The sequence below is a fragment of the Gossypium hirsutum genome, chromosome A13 (genome assembly GCF_007990345.1).
Source record: "Gossypium hirsutum isolate 1008001.06 chromosome A13, Gossypium_hirsutum_v2.1, whole genome shotgun sequence".
Classification (NCBI taxonomy): domain Eukaryota; kingdom Viridiplantae; phylum Streptophyta; class Magnoliopsida; order Malvales; family Malvaceae; genus Gossypium; species Gossypium hirsutum.
In genome coordinates, this window is record NC_053436.1 from 97,189,073 (window position 1) to 97,205,928 (window position 16,856).

The following is a 16,856-nucleotide window of genomic DNA, read 5'->3' on the forward strand; positions in this document are numbered from 1 at the left end:
ATTAATTCTTCGGGCATTGCTAACACGATCGAATATTTTTGTAATTTAAAAAATAAAACTAATTCAAAAAAATTTAAACAGAGCTTTCTTTTGCAAAAATTAAAGAAAGCTTTGACAAAAATTGAGAGAAATTTGAGAGAATGTGGAGAGAATTTAGAGAGAATTGTGAGAAGACTAATGTGTGAAAAAATAAAAAAGGGGAGGGACCTTTTATAGTTTTTTTTGTTTTTTTTTTACCGTTGGAGTTCAAGCAGTCATGTGACCGTTGGGGGAAAAACGCTTCCCTGAGGGAGCATTTTGCTGACACGTCCCCTGACTTCGCGCTGACGTGGCGCGTTTTCGGAAAAAATGACCCTTTTCGATAAATAATCAAAAAGTCAGGCCATTTAGGTAAATAATGATATAAAAGAGCTTTTTTTAGTAAATTGCCCATAGTTTTTTTAATGTACTTCAGAGGTCCCTATATTATAGAGACTAAATCAAATTAGTCATTCTATTATTAACTAGATCAATTTAACCCCTATATATTAAAAACTCATAAATTTGTAATAAAGTTAACATTTATTATAATATTTTTATTTTCAAGGAAAAACTTGGAGCCCAAGTGAGATAGTAAAAGCTTCATATAGTTGGGCCAAACAATTTTTTTTTAGCCTTCAGTGATGAAATAATTGGTTGCAACATCATGACCATCGAAGAACAACATTCTAGAAAGCAGATCTTCATTATCACCGACAGTGTTGTGCAATTGGATTCAGGAAATGCAGCTTCTGGGGGAATAATTCTCGATGAAAATGGAGGTTGGATCTTTAGGTATAACCGATACTTTGGGAAGTGTTCGATCTTTGATGCCGAACTTTGGGGCATTTTGAAGGGCCTCAAGCTTATCCAATGTAGAGGACACGAGAATGTAATAATCTAATCTAATAGCTTGAGGTTATTAAAGCCATTCACGGAAGTGTTTCCACCACATTAAATTTAGCCTTGATCAGACGAATCCAATATATTTTGGCACAAGAAAAAACAATAGCTCTTAAATTACACACCTAGAGAGCAAAATCAAGCTATGGATTGCTTAGCCAAACTAGCTTTGGTCAAGAAAGAAGACTTGCAAGTTTTTGATCTCCATCCAACTTCAGTTCTAGTTTTTCTAGAATCTATCAAAGCAAATGGTATTTTTTTCTTTTCAGAATATTTCTATGTAATTAGATAGTTCTTGTTTTAATTTCACAAAAAAAATATTTACTATATAAAAAATATATTAAAATTTATTTTCAATTCTAAAAAAAAAGAATAATTTAATTTTTTATTTAATATGTTAATAACTATGGTTAAAAAGGTTTGGTAAAAAAAATTGAATGAAAATGGAAAGCAACATCTTAACTTTGACATTTGTGATGGTCAAAGCTCAAAAGGTAACAACTAGAGATATAACACAAGATTGTGAATAAGTATAACTTCAATCTTAAGTCCAATGTGAGGTCCAGGTACATTCATTCTTATCTCAACCAAATCAAAACAAAAAATGTAAAACAACAATTTGTCTTGTCCCATATTGAATAGATATTGAAGATAATAAAGAAAGCAAGAAAGGCTAACTCTAGTGATATATAAAGGGGAAGCCTTTGTTTTTTTGCAGTGGCTGTACCAACAGCAATGGCAGTAAATGGGGGATTGTAGAAGATGTGAAGTGTTTCACAAGCTTATTTAGAGAGCAAAGCAGTGAAGGAGACAAGATGTTTGATATCAAAGCTTTGCCGACAGTTCTATAATCTTGGATAGTTATCAGGAACATGTGGCAGTATCATCATGAAAGTCCATGGTAGTGGTATCCCTAAGCCTCAACAACTCATCCCCATGTCCCCTTCTGGTACTTATTTCACAAGCCATTTTTCTTTTGGGTTATGTTTGATCTTGGGTTAATGTTATTTTAGCCGAATTCTTTATTTTTACGTATTTTTTTGGTTCCTGGGTTTTATTATTCAAGCTCAAAGTTATATATATATTGTGATTAATTTGGTGTCTTTGATGGTATTTGCTCACTATTTATTTCACTGTTCTTTTTTGGCATATCACCATTTTGCTTTTGGGCTCAATTCAATGTTTGTGTATTAATCTGAAATTTTTTTTAGATAACTAATTATTTTATATATCCAAAGGAACTAATAAACTGTTACAAGTAAACTCTTAATCCATAATCCAGAATGTCATCTACATGGTTTATTGTTAATCTAGTCGGAATTTTTTTTTGATTGTTCATTTTGCTTATGGTGCATTTCTTTGAAGCTCTAAGTTCTCTTTTCTTATATTTATCTAAGTGTTTGATATCTTAGGTGTTGCTGCTTTATGATAATATATTTGTATGTTTGGAATGCAAGGCAATGGTAAATCTACTTAAAAAGAGAAATTTTTTATGGCTTTTGTGTTAGAAAACAAACCGATTTTTCAAAGTCAAAAATTGCAGCTAAAGAATTTCTATCAAAATTGACCTGCAGAAATGATAAAGCTTATCAAGCTGGAAATTTCATGAAAAGTCAAGGATGATGGCAACAGCTTTAAAAGTTTTACACGGCAAAGAAATTAGCTTACAAGGTGGATAGCAAGCTGTCAAGAAATTGGTTTGCAACTTGGCTTATTGGCCTGTACAATGGATAAGTATTATCATTTATGATATACCTAAGGGATAAATAATCATTAAGGCGATAAACTATGTATATATATATATGTATGTTTAGTTCATGTGTGAGTGCTGGAAAATGTTAGTGAGTTTAAGAAAAAAACAAAGAGTGTTGTGAGTTATAAAATGAAAAACTAGCAGCAACTAGTATGGAGAGAAATAAAAAGGGAGTTTGTATTGTGTTTATTTGTGTATAATAAAAAATTAGTATTTGATTTATTTTATTACGTTTCCAACAAGTGGTATCAGAGCTAGGTTCATGTTAACGTCACAATGGCAAACACGATTCAACCGTAGATCCCGAAATTAACAAAGGAAATTTATGGCAACTGGAGCATCTAGATGAAGGCTTTGCTTGGTTCTCAAGATTGTTGAGACGTTGTCAAAGAAGGATATGTCAAGCTCTAAAATGCAGCTATCGAAGCGGCTTTAACAAATAAAGAAAAAAGAATATTGAAAGAAGCTCGTAAAAAGGATAAAAGGGTGTCGTTCTTTAGGTGTTGATGAATCAACCTTTGAAAAAATTTTAGATGCGAAGACATCAAAGGAAGCATGCGGAATTTTGCAAAAATCCCTTCAAGGAGAGAAAAAAGCCAAAAAAGGTACGATTACAAACCCTTAGAGCTGAATTTGATACGTTAAAAATGAAACCTTCAGAAAACGTTGATGATTATGTCATTCGAGTGAAAGCGGTGGTAAATGAAATGAAAAGGAATGGAGAAACACTTGATGATGTCAGAGTAATGGAAAAAGTTTTGTGGTCATTGACACGCAAATTTGATTATGTGGTGGTTGCCATTAAAGAGTCAAAAGATTTATCACAAATATCAATCGACGAACTTGTGGGTTCCCTCTAAGTCCATGAGCATAAAATGAAGCAAAATGATGATACTGGAAATTCAGACCAAGTCTTGCAAAGCAAGTTGTCCTTGAACGAAAGTGGAGCTAGGGATAACTTTGGACAAGGTACAAGTAATCGTGGAGGATACCGTGGAGGATATGGAGGCAAAAATAGAGGTGGACGAGGCAATCAATCATATGGTAAAGTCCAAACAAGTGAAGAATATCAAACATCAAGTCATGGACAAAGAGCTTTAGGCCGAGGTCGAGGCAAATGTAGATTTCAACAAGGAAATAAATCTCAATTACAAAGTTATAATTGCAATAAATATGGCCATTATAGTTACGAGTGTAGATTAAATCCCAAGATAGAGGAGAGAAATCATGTAGCAACAGCTAAAGAAGAAAAAAACGCGGAATCTAGTGTATTCCTCACTTATAAAGAAAGTAAAAAATCAAGAAAAAATATTTGGTATCTTGATAATTGCGCCAGCAATCACATGTGTAGCCAAAAAGACTTATTTTCAAGGTTGGATGAGAATATTCATGGACAAGTAACTTTTGGAGATGAATCGCATGCCATGGTTAAAAGTAAATGCAAAGTTACTATTACACAAAAGAATGGAGAAAAGAAGTTCATATCAGATGTTTATTACGTACCAGCTTTGAAAATCAACATCATCAGCCTTGGACAGCTTTTAGAAAAAGGATATGAAGTATATATGAAGGATTTCTTGCTCGCCCTAAAAAATAAGAGAAGTGAATTAATTGCCCAAGTTGATATGACGCATAACCATCTATTTACTATTAACATTGAGTCTGGAGAGGTGAAATGTATGAAGAATGCAATTAAAGATGAATCATGGTTGTGGCATTTAAGGTTCGGGCATCTTGGATTTTCCGGTCGAAGCTATTGTCAAAAGAAAATATGGTAAATGGGTTGTCAGAAATTAATCCTCCTGATCAACTGTGTGAAGCCTGCATTAAAGGAAAACAACACAGATAGAGTTTTGAAACGGGAAAAACTCGACGAGCCAGGAGACCATTGGAGATCATGCACTCCGACATAACAGGTCCTTTTGATATACCATCACTTGCTGGAAACATGTACTATGTTACTTTTATTGATGATTTTAGTAGAAAAAGTTGGATATATCTTCTTAAAACAAAATCAGAAGCATTTGACAAGTTTATCGAGTTTAAAGCCATGGTAAAAAAATAGAGTGAATATTTCATTAAAATACTCAAGACTGATAGAAGTGGTGAGTATACTTCAAAGCTATTTGAAAGCTTCTGCAAGGAACATGAAATTATTCACCAGTTGACAACTGCGTACACGCCACAACAAAATAGAGTTGCTGAAAGAAAGAACTGCATTATTCTTTATATGGCAAGAAGTATGGTTAAAGGTAAGCATTTACCAAGAACTTTCTGGGCTGAAGCTGTTCAATGTGCTGTTTATTTGTTGAACTGATGTCCAATAAAAAATGTGAAATACAAGACGCTAAACGAAGCTTGGAGCAATTAAAAGCTAGGAGTCGGACATATCAATATTTTTGGATGCATCGCATATGCTCATGTTGCTGACCAGACGAAAAGAAGCTTGACGATAAATGAGTAAAATATATTTTCATTGGTTATGAAAAGAGAAGCAAGGTATATAGGTTATACAACCCTCTCACTAAGAAAGTTATTATTTCAAAAGATATTGAATTCGATGAAGCTGATTATTGGAGATGAAGCGAATAAGAGAAAAAAATTGAAGGATTATTTTTCAGTGATGACAAAGATGACGAGTTTATTAATCAAGAACAAGGCGGCGAGCAAAGCCCTCCTCCAAGTCCTGTTGCAACAACTTCTACAACATCATCATTACCAACTAGCAGCAATACCAGCAACTCAGAGGAAGCACCTGCAAGAATGCGTAGTTTACACGATATTTATGAGGTTACAGAATCCATAGAAACAATACTCAATTATTCATTATTCTGTTTAATGAAAGAATGTGAACCAATAATATATGAAGATGCAATTAAAAATGTCAAATGGAAGAAGGCAATGGATGAAGAAATTGCAACAATAAGAAGAAATGACATATGGGAGCCAACCAGTCTACCAGAAGGATATAGTCAAATTGGAGTAAAATGGGTGTACAAGACGAAGACCAACAAAGAAGGAAAAGTGGAGAAATACAAAGCAATACTAGTTGCAAAAGGCTACAAGCAAAAATATGGCGTAGACTATGATGAAGTATTTGCTCCAGTGGCCGAAATTGATACTATAAGGCTTCTCATGGCAATTGCAGCACAAAATAAATGAAAAATTTATCAGATAGACGTGAAGTCAGCATTCCTTAATGGCTACCTAGAAGAAGAAGTCTACATTGAACAACCACCTGGATATAGCAAACAAGGACAAGAAGACAAAGTTTATCACTTGAAGAAAGCTTTATATGGACTGAAGCAGGCTCAGAGAGCATGAAACACAAGAATAGATGAAAACTTTCAGAAAAACGGGTTCATGAAAAGCCCATACGAGCATGCTTTATATACGAAGAAAAATGAAGTTGGTGACATCATGATCGTGTGCTTATATGTGGATGATATAATTTTCACAGGAAACAATCTAGGTATGTTCGATGATTTTAAGAAAATTATGACTAAAGAATTTGAAATGACAGATATTGGTGAAATGTCATACTTTCTTAGAGTCGAAGTAAAAAAAAATGAAAGATGGCACATTTTTGTCTCAAAAGAAGTATGCGGAACAAATTTTAAGAAATTTTAATATAAAAGATTGCAAGCCAGTAGCCACGCCAGCAGACTCAGGCATGAAATTAAGTGTTGATTCATTCAGAGAGCCAGTAAATTCAACGTTGTTTAAAAGTATCATTAGAAGTTTAAGGTATTGGACTATCACGTGGCCAGACATCATGTACGCAGTGGGAATAGTTAGCAAATACATGGAGAAGCCAAAACAAGATCACCTGATTGCAACAAATAGAATTTTGAGATTCATCAAAGGTACGATGGATCACAGTTTATTTTATACACACTCACAGAGTTCAAAATTGGTTGGTTATTCAGATAGTGATGATGGTGGTGACTTGGATGATCTCAAAAGCACATCCAAATATTTATTCCATATTGGTTCCACAGCATTTTCATGGTCATCGAAAAAGCAACAAATAGTAGCCCTTTCAACATGTGGAGCAGAATACATGGCTGTTGCAACATGTACGTGTCAAGCAATTTGGTTGAAGAATATTTTGGGTGAATTATCTATTATACAAGAAGGTCCAATTACAATTTATGTTGACAACAAGTCCACAATATCTCTTGCAAAGAATCCAGTGTCTCATAGTCAAAGCAAGCATATTGATACAAAGTATCATTTTATTTAAGAGCAAGTGAAAAATAAAAATGTGGAGTTAGTTTACTGCAGAACAGAAGATCAATTGGCGGACATTTTTACGAAGCCATTGAAAGTAGATATATTTCATAAACTCAAAGAAAAGCTTGGAATGAAATTTTCGGTTTGAGGGGGAGTGTTAGAAAACAAACCGTTTTTTCAAAGTAAAAAATTGCAGCTAAAGAATTTCTATCAAAATTGGCTTTTAGAAATGATAAAGCTTATCAAGCTGGAAATTTCATGAAAAGTTAAGGATGATGGCAGCAGCTTTAAAAGTTTTACACGGCAAAGAAATTAGCTTGAAACGTGGATAGCAAGTTGTTAAGAAATTAGTTTGCAACTTGGCTTATTGGCCTATACAATTGATAAGTATTATCATTTATGATATACTTAAGGGATAAAGCAATCATTAAGGTGGTAAATTATGTATATATATGTATTTTCATGTGTGAGTGCTAGAAAATGTTAGTGAGTTTGAGAAAAAAAAAAGTGTTAGTGAGTTATAGAATGAAAAACTAGAAGTAGCTTGTATAGAGAGAAAAAAAAGTTTGTATTGTGTTTATTTGTGTATAATAAAAAATTAATATTTGATTTATTTTATTATACTTCCAACATTTTGGTTAGATGTTATGTGCCTTTCAAGCCAAATTTTCTTTTCCATTGGTATGAGATGCCCTTGCTATTTTTATTGTTGGTTTTACTCCCATACACGAGTTTGGTTATGTTTTCTTACGTCCTCTTTTAAAAGGGTTATGGATTATAATGCTCGGTTCAGTTGACATTTGCTGCGTATAGAACTCGTATTTTATTACATATATTTTCGTTCTTCTTCAACTGCATGTTTGTTTATTCCTTTGCCAATTACTAGAAGGTTGTTTCGAGGATAACTTAATTACAGGCTTGTGATTTGGTACTTTGATAGGTGTTCAAAAGGAGAGAATGCACCCAGATGATGTCTATGTATTATCAGGAGATGGGTCTATCATATCTTCGCCTTCGCCAAAGCCATACCCTCATAAGCCTCCCAAGTGCTCCGATTGTGCTCCTCTTTTCATGAAGGCAACTATTATGTCTGCTTTTCTGAAAACTATTATTTGGCATTGTTTAATCAAACCAGTAGTTTATTTTATCGAGTTTTTTTTTGAAATTGTAATCTAGAATTTACTGAGGTGATAATGATCCTATTTTTGATGTTATAGCATTTGTTAGGATAGTATGCTCTTGTGATTTGCTTTCCTTTTAAACATAATATTCCTTTTCAGCATGATCTTTGATAAGTTTTTACGAGAAAACGAGTGCTTATAGTGTTTGTATCTCAGGCATATGATATGCATGATGGTGGATCGGTTATCCACAGTCATTGAATGGAATCATGTCTTGTAACAATGATAAATTCACTTTCAAAAGAGTTTCGCGTAAGTTTTTCCCCGATCGGAATATTTTACCCCAAGTCAGAGCAACATAGCTATCAACAACCTTTCTTCAGTCTTTGAATTGAAGCTTACTAGAAATTCATCTTGCATATGCTAAGTCATTCGTTATGCTTGACTTTATCCAATGACAATGTTGTCTTCACTATATTGAAGTTCACTTTCAAATTGAAGTGTATCCTAAGACAACTGCTGTGCTTGTTCGCCATCATGACATATACGTATGGGGTGACTCATGGATCAGTGCTAAAACTCAGGTATGTGAAACTTGAAATTTCAGAATATGCATCTTAGTTTCTTTCTTTTTTGGCTTCTCCGAACCTCTTTCCCAGTAAGACAGATTCTTACATGTTGCGTTGGTCGTATGTGTTTCTTACTTTAGCGATGACATACTATTTCAGGCTGAATGTTATCATTACCTCTTTGATGCCGCTATCAAACTCCATCATCTAGGCATAGATTGGTGTACTCCAGATCATGGCCCCATTCAGAATGTTAAAGGATTTTCAAGCATCAATAGCATGATAAAAAGGGTGGCTACGAAGGCTGGGACAGTGGATTCGAATTTTAAACTCCAGCCATATCCAGTAAGCACATATTTTCTGTAAAACCGGACAAATTCTGGGTTTTATAGACATGTGTGTTTCCCTTCTAACAAAAATCTCTAATTTTGAGATAACATTGTTGTAGACTCTTGACTGTTTTATTGCTTAACAATAAAATTGTTACTTTCATTTATCAAATGCTCTCTCACTGTACATTTTCTTTTTTATCGTTGCAGCTTTGCGTTGTGCTTGACATCAAAGGAACTACAGCTTAACAGATGTTCTCTTTCCCTATGCCCGAGACAATGTTGGGAGGCATTTGTCCGCAACTAACAATAGTGCTAAAACTCAAGATGATATTAAGTGTTACGTTCTCAAGTAAGATTTTTCTTTGGATCTTTTGACCTTTTATCATCTTCTGTTGCAAATCCAGATACAAATTGTTTTCTTTGCTTCCTCAAGGCAATTAACTTATAATATATTAAAGAATTAATTTTAAGAGTTAGGCACAAATGACCATATGAACTTTACTTCTCAGAGAATTGAGATTGTATGGCCCATTCACTAGGATCACAGAATGCTTCTGACCAGAAATTATGTGCCTGCTTCCTTGGCTAAGCTCTAGCAGTGAACTACAAATCATTGCTTTTTACTAGTGAACTGCCTACTGATGCTATCTGCATACCGAGTATTGTCCGAAAGAAGAAAATTGAGTAGCCATTCAAATTGATGGTCAGATATATGAGGATTGGCCAACCTTTTGTCTTGATGCCTAAATAAAATTCAATCAACACTCATTTTCTTTCCCCAAAATTATATGCTTCGAACTCAGGTGATATACCTGAAATACAAACACAGAATGGACTAGTTGTTTGTGCGATACAATGCATTACTCTTGAACCATCATTATCTGTGAATTTAGAACCTTTTTAATTTCAACAATTGGAACCTTTGTAGTATATATGAAATTACTGTCTATTATCATTATTAATCATATGTTAGTTTACTGTTATCAATATTTTATATGTGAAAGCTGGGCTTTTTGCTGGAGTATCTGTTTACTTGACATGCGTTTGAAGCATGTGTATAGAATTAGAAAACCCAAAGGAATCTAAGGATACTTCTTCAGCTCGTTTTTTGTGTTTAAGGCAGTGAGATTGTGTATCTTACAAATTAGCAACCAAGGAAGTTCTGATTGACTCCTAAATTATCTGCCTATAAGATGTTTTCCACAGGTTGAAGATGACTTAAAGCAAGGTGTTCTTGGCGCTATACCTATCCCCTCGGAAGATGCAGGAAAAGAGGAGGTGATTGCTTCTTTGGTGGCTAATGTCGAAGCAATGATAAAAGCTAATCGAAAATTTACTGCCCTAAAGCAACTGCAAGTAAGAACATATGAATCAAAAGATAATACATTTTTGGAGTTTACTTTTGGGAAAGGACTAATATGAAGTTAAATAGGGTCATATATGGCGTACTGGATTTAAGAGTAACGAGCTTGAAGGAGTAGTTTTTGATGATGTACCAGAAGCTCTCGAAAAGTGGCATGCACTGGGTATAAAGGTATTGTTATGAATTTCCTTTACTCCTTTACTATTTCATTTTCTGAATGTAGCTCTGGATACGGTATATTTGGTCTATGTTTTGAATATGTTTCTGTGCATTTGCTCCCGAATAGGTGTCCGCTCGGACCTAGTCTAGATCTAAAGCTCAAGTTAACGTATGTTAATGTCCCATCGTGTTGTCATGAAGCTGTATCATCCCCTAGCATACAGCTGCCATTTTTTCTTTTTTACTAGAAATCATATATATCCACGAGGAAAAACCGAAACCTTATCATTGGGATTGGTTTCTGGAAAGGATCTTACTCAGCTAAGTTCTCGGTTACTTATAGAAAGTTCAATTTTCAAAGCTTATCTTTGCTTCCTCTTTCATCCCAGGTATACATATATTCTAGTGGTAGCAGATTGGCTCAGAGGCTTATATTCGGAAATACAAACTACGGTGATTTGAGGAAGTATTTATCCGGATTTTTTGACACCGCAGTAGGGTAAGTCTTTTTACTTTGTTTGCTTTATGCTTATCACTAAATTTTAACTCAAAGTGGCACTCCATTTTACCTTGCCTTGCTTGCAGATATAAAAGAGAAACACAAAGTTATGTCGAAATCACTGAGTCATTGGGAGTTGATAAGCCATCTGATATACTATTTGTGATCGATGTCTACCAAGAAGCCACGGCTGCAAAAGCTGCAGGTAGTGTATTGATCTTTTTTTCTTTGCCGGTGTCCATATTCTAACTGTTGGAGTTTCAACACACTTTAACCGGGTAAAGTAAGAATTTCAAACAGAGCACCAGCAGCAACGTATTATACCCGGGTAAAATATGAAGGAAAAATGCTTGAAGTTCAAGATTTTAGCTACTGTCAAGAATAAAGAATAGAACTTAGAAGTTTTTGAAGGCAAAGAAAAATGAAGCATATGGAAGAAAATCTGATGATTTTCATACTCAAAGAACAATGGCATAATGCCAATACATAAATCAAGTTTTTTTGCTTGTCAAAATCAACATGTGGTCAACTAATCTATACCAACTACCACTAATACATTGGAACTTACAAAACAAAACTTGTACACTTAAGCAAAGTTGGTCATCAACTCCTACATTATCAAATTATAACAAATGTAAGCTAAACTAAGTTCAAAATGAACTAGATTACAAAAGCATAATTAAACGGTAACAAAATGTAACTGAGACAGAAAGAAGCATCAACCCCTTCAGTTGCATGTATTTTACCCGAGTAACTTGTGTGTATGAATTCTTACACATACTTTACCTGGATAACATAAGTGCATTAATTTTCACGTGCTTGAATCTGCATGGGAACTAACTTCAACACTCCTCCTTAGTTTTCATGCTGCAAACTCCAAGTTCTTTTCTTAACTTAATAAACCTTGAAGTACTTAGCCCCTTTGTGAAAATATCAGCAACCTGTTCTTCTGAATTGCAATGAATCAGCTCCACCTCTCGAGCTTGTTCCATCTCCCTTATCACATGTAACTTGATGCTGAAGTGCTTCGTTCTACCATGGAAGACAGGATTCTTTGCAATTGCAACAGCAGACTTATTATCACAAAAGATCTCTGTTGCCTCCCTTTGATGTAGGTTAAGATCAGCTAGAATTTTTCTCAACCAAACGGCTTGATTTACAACATTTGCAGCTACAACATATTCAGCTTCTGCTGCTGATTGAGCCACCATCGATTGTTTCCTTGAGCTCTAACAAAACATGGTTGAGTCAAGGGTAAAAGCATATCTAGAGGTGCTTTTCATATCATCACTTGAACCAGCCCAGTCACTATCGGTATAGCCTTTCAACTTCAAACTTTCAGCTTTGTTGAATAACACACCATAGTCAAGAGTGCCTTTGATGTACCTTAGCACTCTCTTTGCTGCTTGAAAGTGCTGGACATTACAGCAATGCATAAACCTTGATAACATACTCACAGAAAACAAGATATCTGGCCTAGTTACTATCAAATATAATAAGCAGCCAACTAGGCTCCTGTAAGTAGACTCATTGACTGGTTCATGATCTCCTTGGCTTGACAGCTTCATTCCAACAGCAATAGGAGTGCTTGTTGGCTTACAATTTTGCATTGAGAACTTGGACAAAACCTTCAAGGCAAATGTTCTCTGTCCCAAGAAGATTTTTCCTTCTGTTTGGCGCACCTCCATTCCCAAAAAGTATGTCATTAGCCCCAAGTCAGACATTTCAAACATGTCCATCATTTTGGCTTTGAATTCAACCAACATATCTTGATCTCCTCCAGTCACCAAAAGGTCATCGACATAGAGGGATACAATAAGATGTATTTCAGCTTCATTCTTCTTGACATATAGTGTTGGCTCACTAACACTTATGTTAAATCCCAAACTGACCAAGTAGCTGTCAATTCCAGCATACCAGGCTCTAGAAGCCTGTTTCAGGCCATATAATGCCTTCTTAAGCCTGTACACCATTTGTTCTTTGCCAGACACAACAAAGCCTTGTGGCTGATCAATGTAGATCTCTTCTTCAAGGAAGCCATTGAGAAATGCAGACTTTACATCAAGCTGGTGGATTTTCCACTACTTCTGAGCTGCCAAGGCAATCAGCAACCTTATGGTGTCTAGCCTGGCCACTGGTGCAAATGTTTCTAGGTAGTCTAGGCCATATTTTCGGCTGAATCCTTTGACTACAAGCTTGGCCTTCAGTTTGTTTAAGCTTCCATCAGCATTTTGCTTGGCTCGATAGACCCATTTTACTCTAATAACCTTCCTCTTGGCTGGTCTAAGGACCAATTCCCATGTCTGGTTCTTCTCAATCATGGCAATTTCATCAGCCATAGCCTGTTTCCAGCCTTCATCAACTTCAGCTTCTTCAAAACTGCATAGTTCTTCTTGTGCAACATGAGCTCTCTCATAAACATCAGCCAAAGTTCTTGTACCTCTGACTGGTTCATCATCAACATCCATCTCTGGATCGTTTTGATCATATTCAAACTGATCTGTCATAAGTTCTTCAGGAATGGCTTCAGGTTCATTTCTTTCCCAATTCCAATAAGCCTTCTCATCAAACACCACATCTCTGCTCACTTGGATTTTGTTGGTTAAAGGATCCAGAATTCTATAACCCTTTATGGCCATACTATACCCGGCTAAAATACCAGGAACAGCTCTTTTGGACCACTTGTCCCTCTTTACAGCTGGTACTTGGCTGTAACATAGGCAACCAAAGACTTTCATGTGAGCCAATGATGGCTTGAACCTGAACCAGGCTTCAAAAGGTGTCTTGTGAGTAAGTGCTTTGGTTGGAAGCCTATTCTGAATGTAGACAGCAGTGTTGACAGCTTCAGCCCACATGGTCTTGGGCAAATTTTTCTCAAACAATAAGCATCTGACCATATCCATTAAGCTCCTATTTTTCCTTTCACTAACCCCATTTTGCTGGGGTGTATAAATATTAGTTAGCTGGTGTTTGATGCCAGCATATTTGCACAAAGATTGAAACTAAGCTGAAGTGTATTCAGTTCCATTATCTGACCTAATGGTCTTTATCTTGCAGCCTGTTTCTGTTTCCACTGCAGCTTTGAACTTTATAAACACTTGAACAACCTCAGACTTATACTTCAAAAAATAAATCCAGCAATATCTGGTACAGTCATCAATGAAGAGAATAAAGTACCTGTTGCCACTTAGTGATTCAGTCCTCATGGGGCCACAAACATCAGTGTGCACCAGTTTCAGCTTGCTTGATGCTCTCCAGGTGGTGTTTGCAGGAAATGGAAGCCTGGCTTGCTTTCCCATCTGACAAACTTCACAAACATCTTCAATCTGAACTGTTTTGGTGAAGTCTTCAACCATTTCCTTGCTGATCATCCGAGCCATGGATTTGAAGTTGGCATGACCAAGTCTTTGATGCCAAAGCTTGGTGTCTTCTGTTGAAGCAACATGAGCTGAGTGTGAGTCACCTGACCAGTTGACTTCAAAGCATTTGTCACTCATGGTAACTGTCATGAGACATGATCTATTTGGATCAGTTATCTGGCATTCTTCACCTTTGAACACAACAGAATAACCTTTCTCAAGCAATTGAGCAATGCTAAGAAGGTTTCTGTTAATCTCAGGCACTAGCAACACATTTGGAATGACTTTATTGCCTGTTGAAGTACATATCAGCATATCCCCTTTTCCTTCAGCTTTTATGAACTATCCATTGCCAACTTTCACTTTGGTCTTGCAGCTTCTATCCAAGGTCTTAAAGATGTTTGCATCAGGTGACATGTGGTTAGTGCAACCATTGTCCAACAACCAGCCTTTTGTACCTTTCTTCTGGCCAGCTGAGCATGAAACAACAAAGACCTGCTCTTCATAGTCACTACTGTCTTCAGCCACTCGAGCTTCTTCATTCTTGTGTTGTGGTTGGTTTTGGCCAGGTCTGTTTTTTTCTTTGCAGACCCTTTCAACATGGCCCTTCTTCTTGCAGTGTTGACACACAGCATCTGGCCTGAACCAGCATCTGGCCTCTGAATGACCAGGTCTTTTGCAAAATTTGCAGAGTCGATCTCCTCCTCTTGCAGCATCAGTCTTAGGCATGTTTCTCCAGTTCTTCTTGCCTTTATAGGCTGAGGTGCTCGAGGCTGCTTTGACCTTAGCTTGGAAAGCACCCTCCTGGTGCTCCTCCGATCTGCTGGCCCTCCTTTGCTCTTGTGCATACAGAGCATTGATCAGCTCTGTTAAAGAGATACTGGTCAGGTCCCTAGAATCCTCTAAGGAGGATATTTTTGCTTCATACCTCTCCGGTAAGGTAGAGAGCACTTTCTCCACAATCCTTGCCTTATCAAATTGCTCACCAATGAGCCTTATGCTGTTAACTACAGCCATGATTTTGTCAGAATACTTCTTGACAGTTTCTTCTTCCTTCATCTTCAAATTTTCGAAATCCCTTCTTAGGTTTAAGAGCTGCTGCTGCCTTGTCCTCTCTGTACCTTGGAACTCCTCCTTGAGTTTATCCCAGGCTTGTTTTGGTGTTTCACAAGCCATGATTTTAGTAAAAATTACATCAGAAACACAGTTCTGAATGCATGACATAGCCTTGTGCTTTTTACTTTTTTCTTTAGAGTACTGCTTCATTTGAGCCACTGTTGGATTTGCTCTCAATGGTTCTAGTTCAACATCTGAGTTAACCACCTCTCATAGATCAAATGCCTAGAGGTAGTTTCTCATCTTGACTACCCAAATGTGATATCCTTCTCCATTGAAAACTGGAGGTGCAGCTGGTGAGAAGCTTGATGAAGCCATGGTTCTACAGGTCCACTAAGAATTAGGCTCTAGATACCAATTGTTGGAGTTTCAACACACTTTAACCGGGTAAAGTAAGAATTTCAAACAGAGCACCAGCAGCAACGTATTATACCCGGGTAAAATATGAAGGAAAAATGCTTGAAGTTCAAGCTTTTAGCTACTGTCAAGAATAAAGAACAGAACTTAAAAATTTTTGAAGGCAAAGAAAAAATGGAGTATATGGAAGAAAATCTGATGATTTTCATACTCAAAGAACAATGGCATAACGCCAATACATAAATCAAGCTTTTTTGCTTGTCAAAATCAACATGTGGTCAACTAATCTATACCAACTACCACTAATACATTGGAACTTACAAAACAAAACTTGTACACTTAAGCAAAGTTGGTCATCAGCTCCTACATCATCAAATTATAACAAATGTAAGCTAAACTAAGTTCAAAATGAACTAGATTACAAAAGCATAGTTAAACGGTAACAAAATGTAACTGAGACAGAAAAGAAGCATCAACCCCTTCAGTTGCATGTATTTTACCCGGGTAACTTGTGTGTATGAATTCTTGCACATACTTTACCCGGATAACATAAATGCATTAATTTTCACGTGCTTGAATCTGCATGGGCTGCATGGGAACTAACTTCAACACTAACCCTGTTGATTCCTGGCTCGTGTTTTAAGACTTTTTTTGCTTTTAGAATCACAACCCGACACCTTAAGCCGTTACAAATTAGTATGAGAACAATTCTAAATTTTACTCTGCACATCCTTGCATACCCTTTGTTTATCAATTACTATTTTTCATGTTTATCCATTTGGTAGGTTAATTTGGAGGTTGTAATGTCCATCCGGCCGGGAAACAATCCTCTTCCAGAGAACCATGGATTCAAGACTATCAACTCTTTCCTGGAGATCTGATAGAAGTTTGGTATTTCTGTAATAATATCGGCCTTCCATGCACTTGTAATAAGTAACTTTTGGATGCAATAAATCATGATCTTGTGGCAACCCTTTATTGATTGTCACCTGTGAATGTTGGATACAAAGTCTTTTTTTACATGTTTGGATCGGTTCAATTCATCCAAGTTTTTTTTTTTGTATTTCCATT

General features: G+C 36.0%; 1 pseudogene; it reads left to right on the plus strand.

Moving 5' to 3' along the window:
• The first annotated feature begins 685 nt into the window (after nucleotides 1-685).
• On the plus strand, nucleotides 686-16,804 carry LOC107894384 (probable bifunctional methylthioribulose-1-phosphate dehydratase/enolase-phosphatase E1; annotated as a pseudogene).
• Nucleotides 16,805-16,856: the final 52 nt, after the last annotated feature.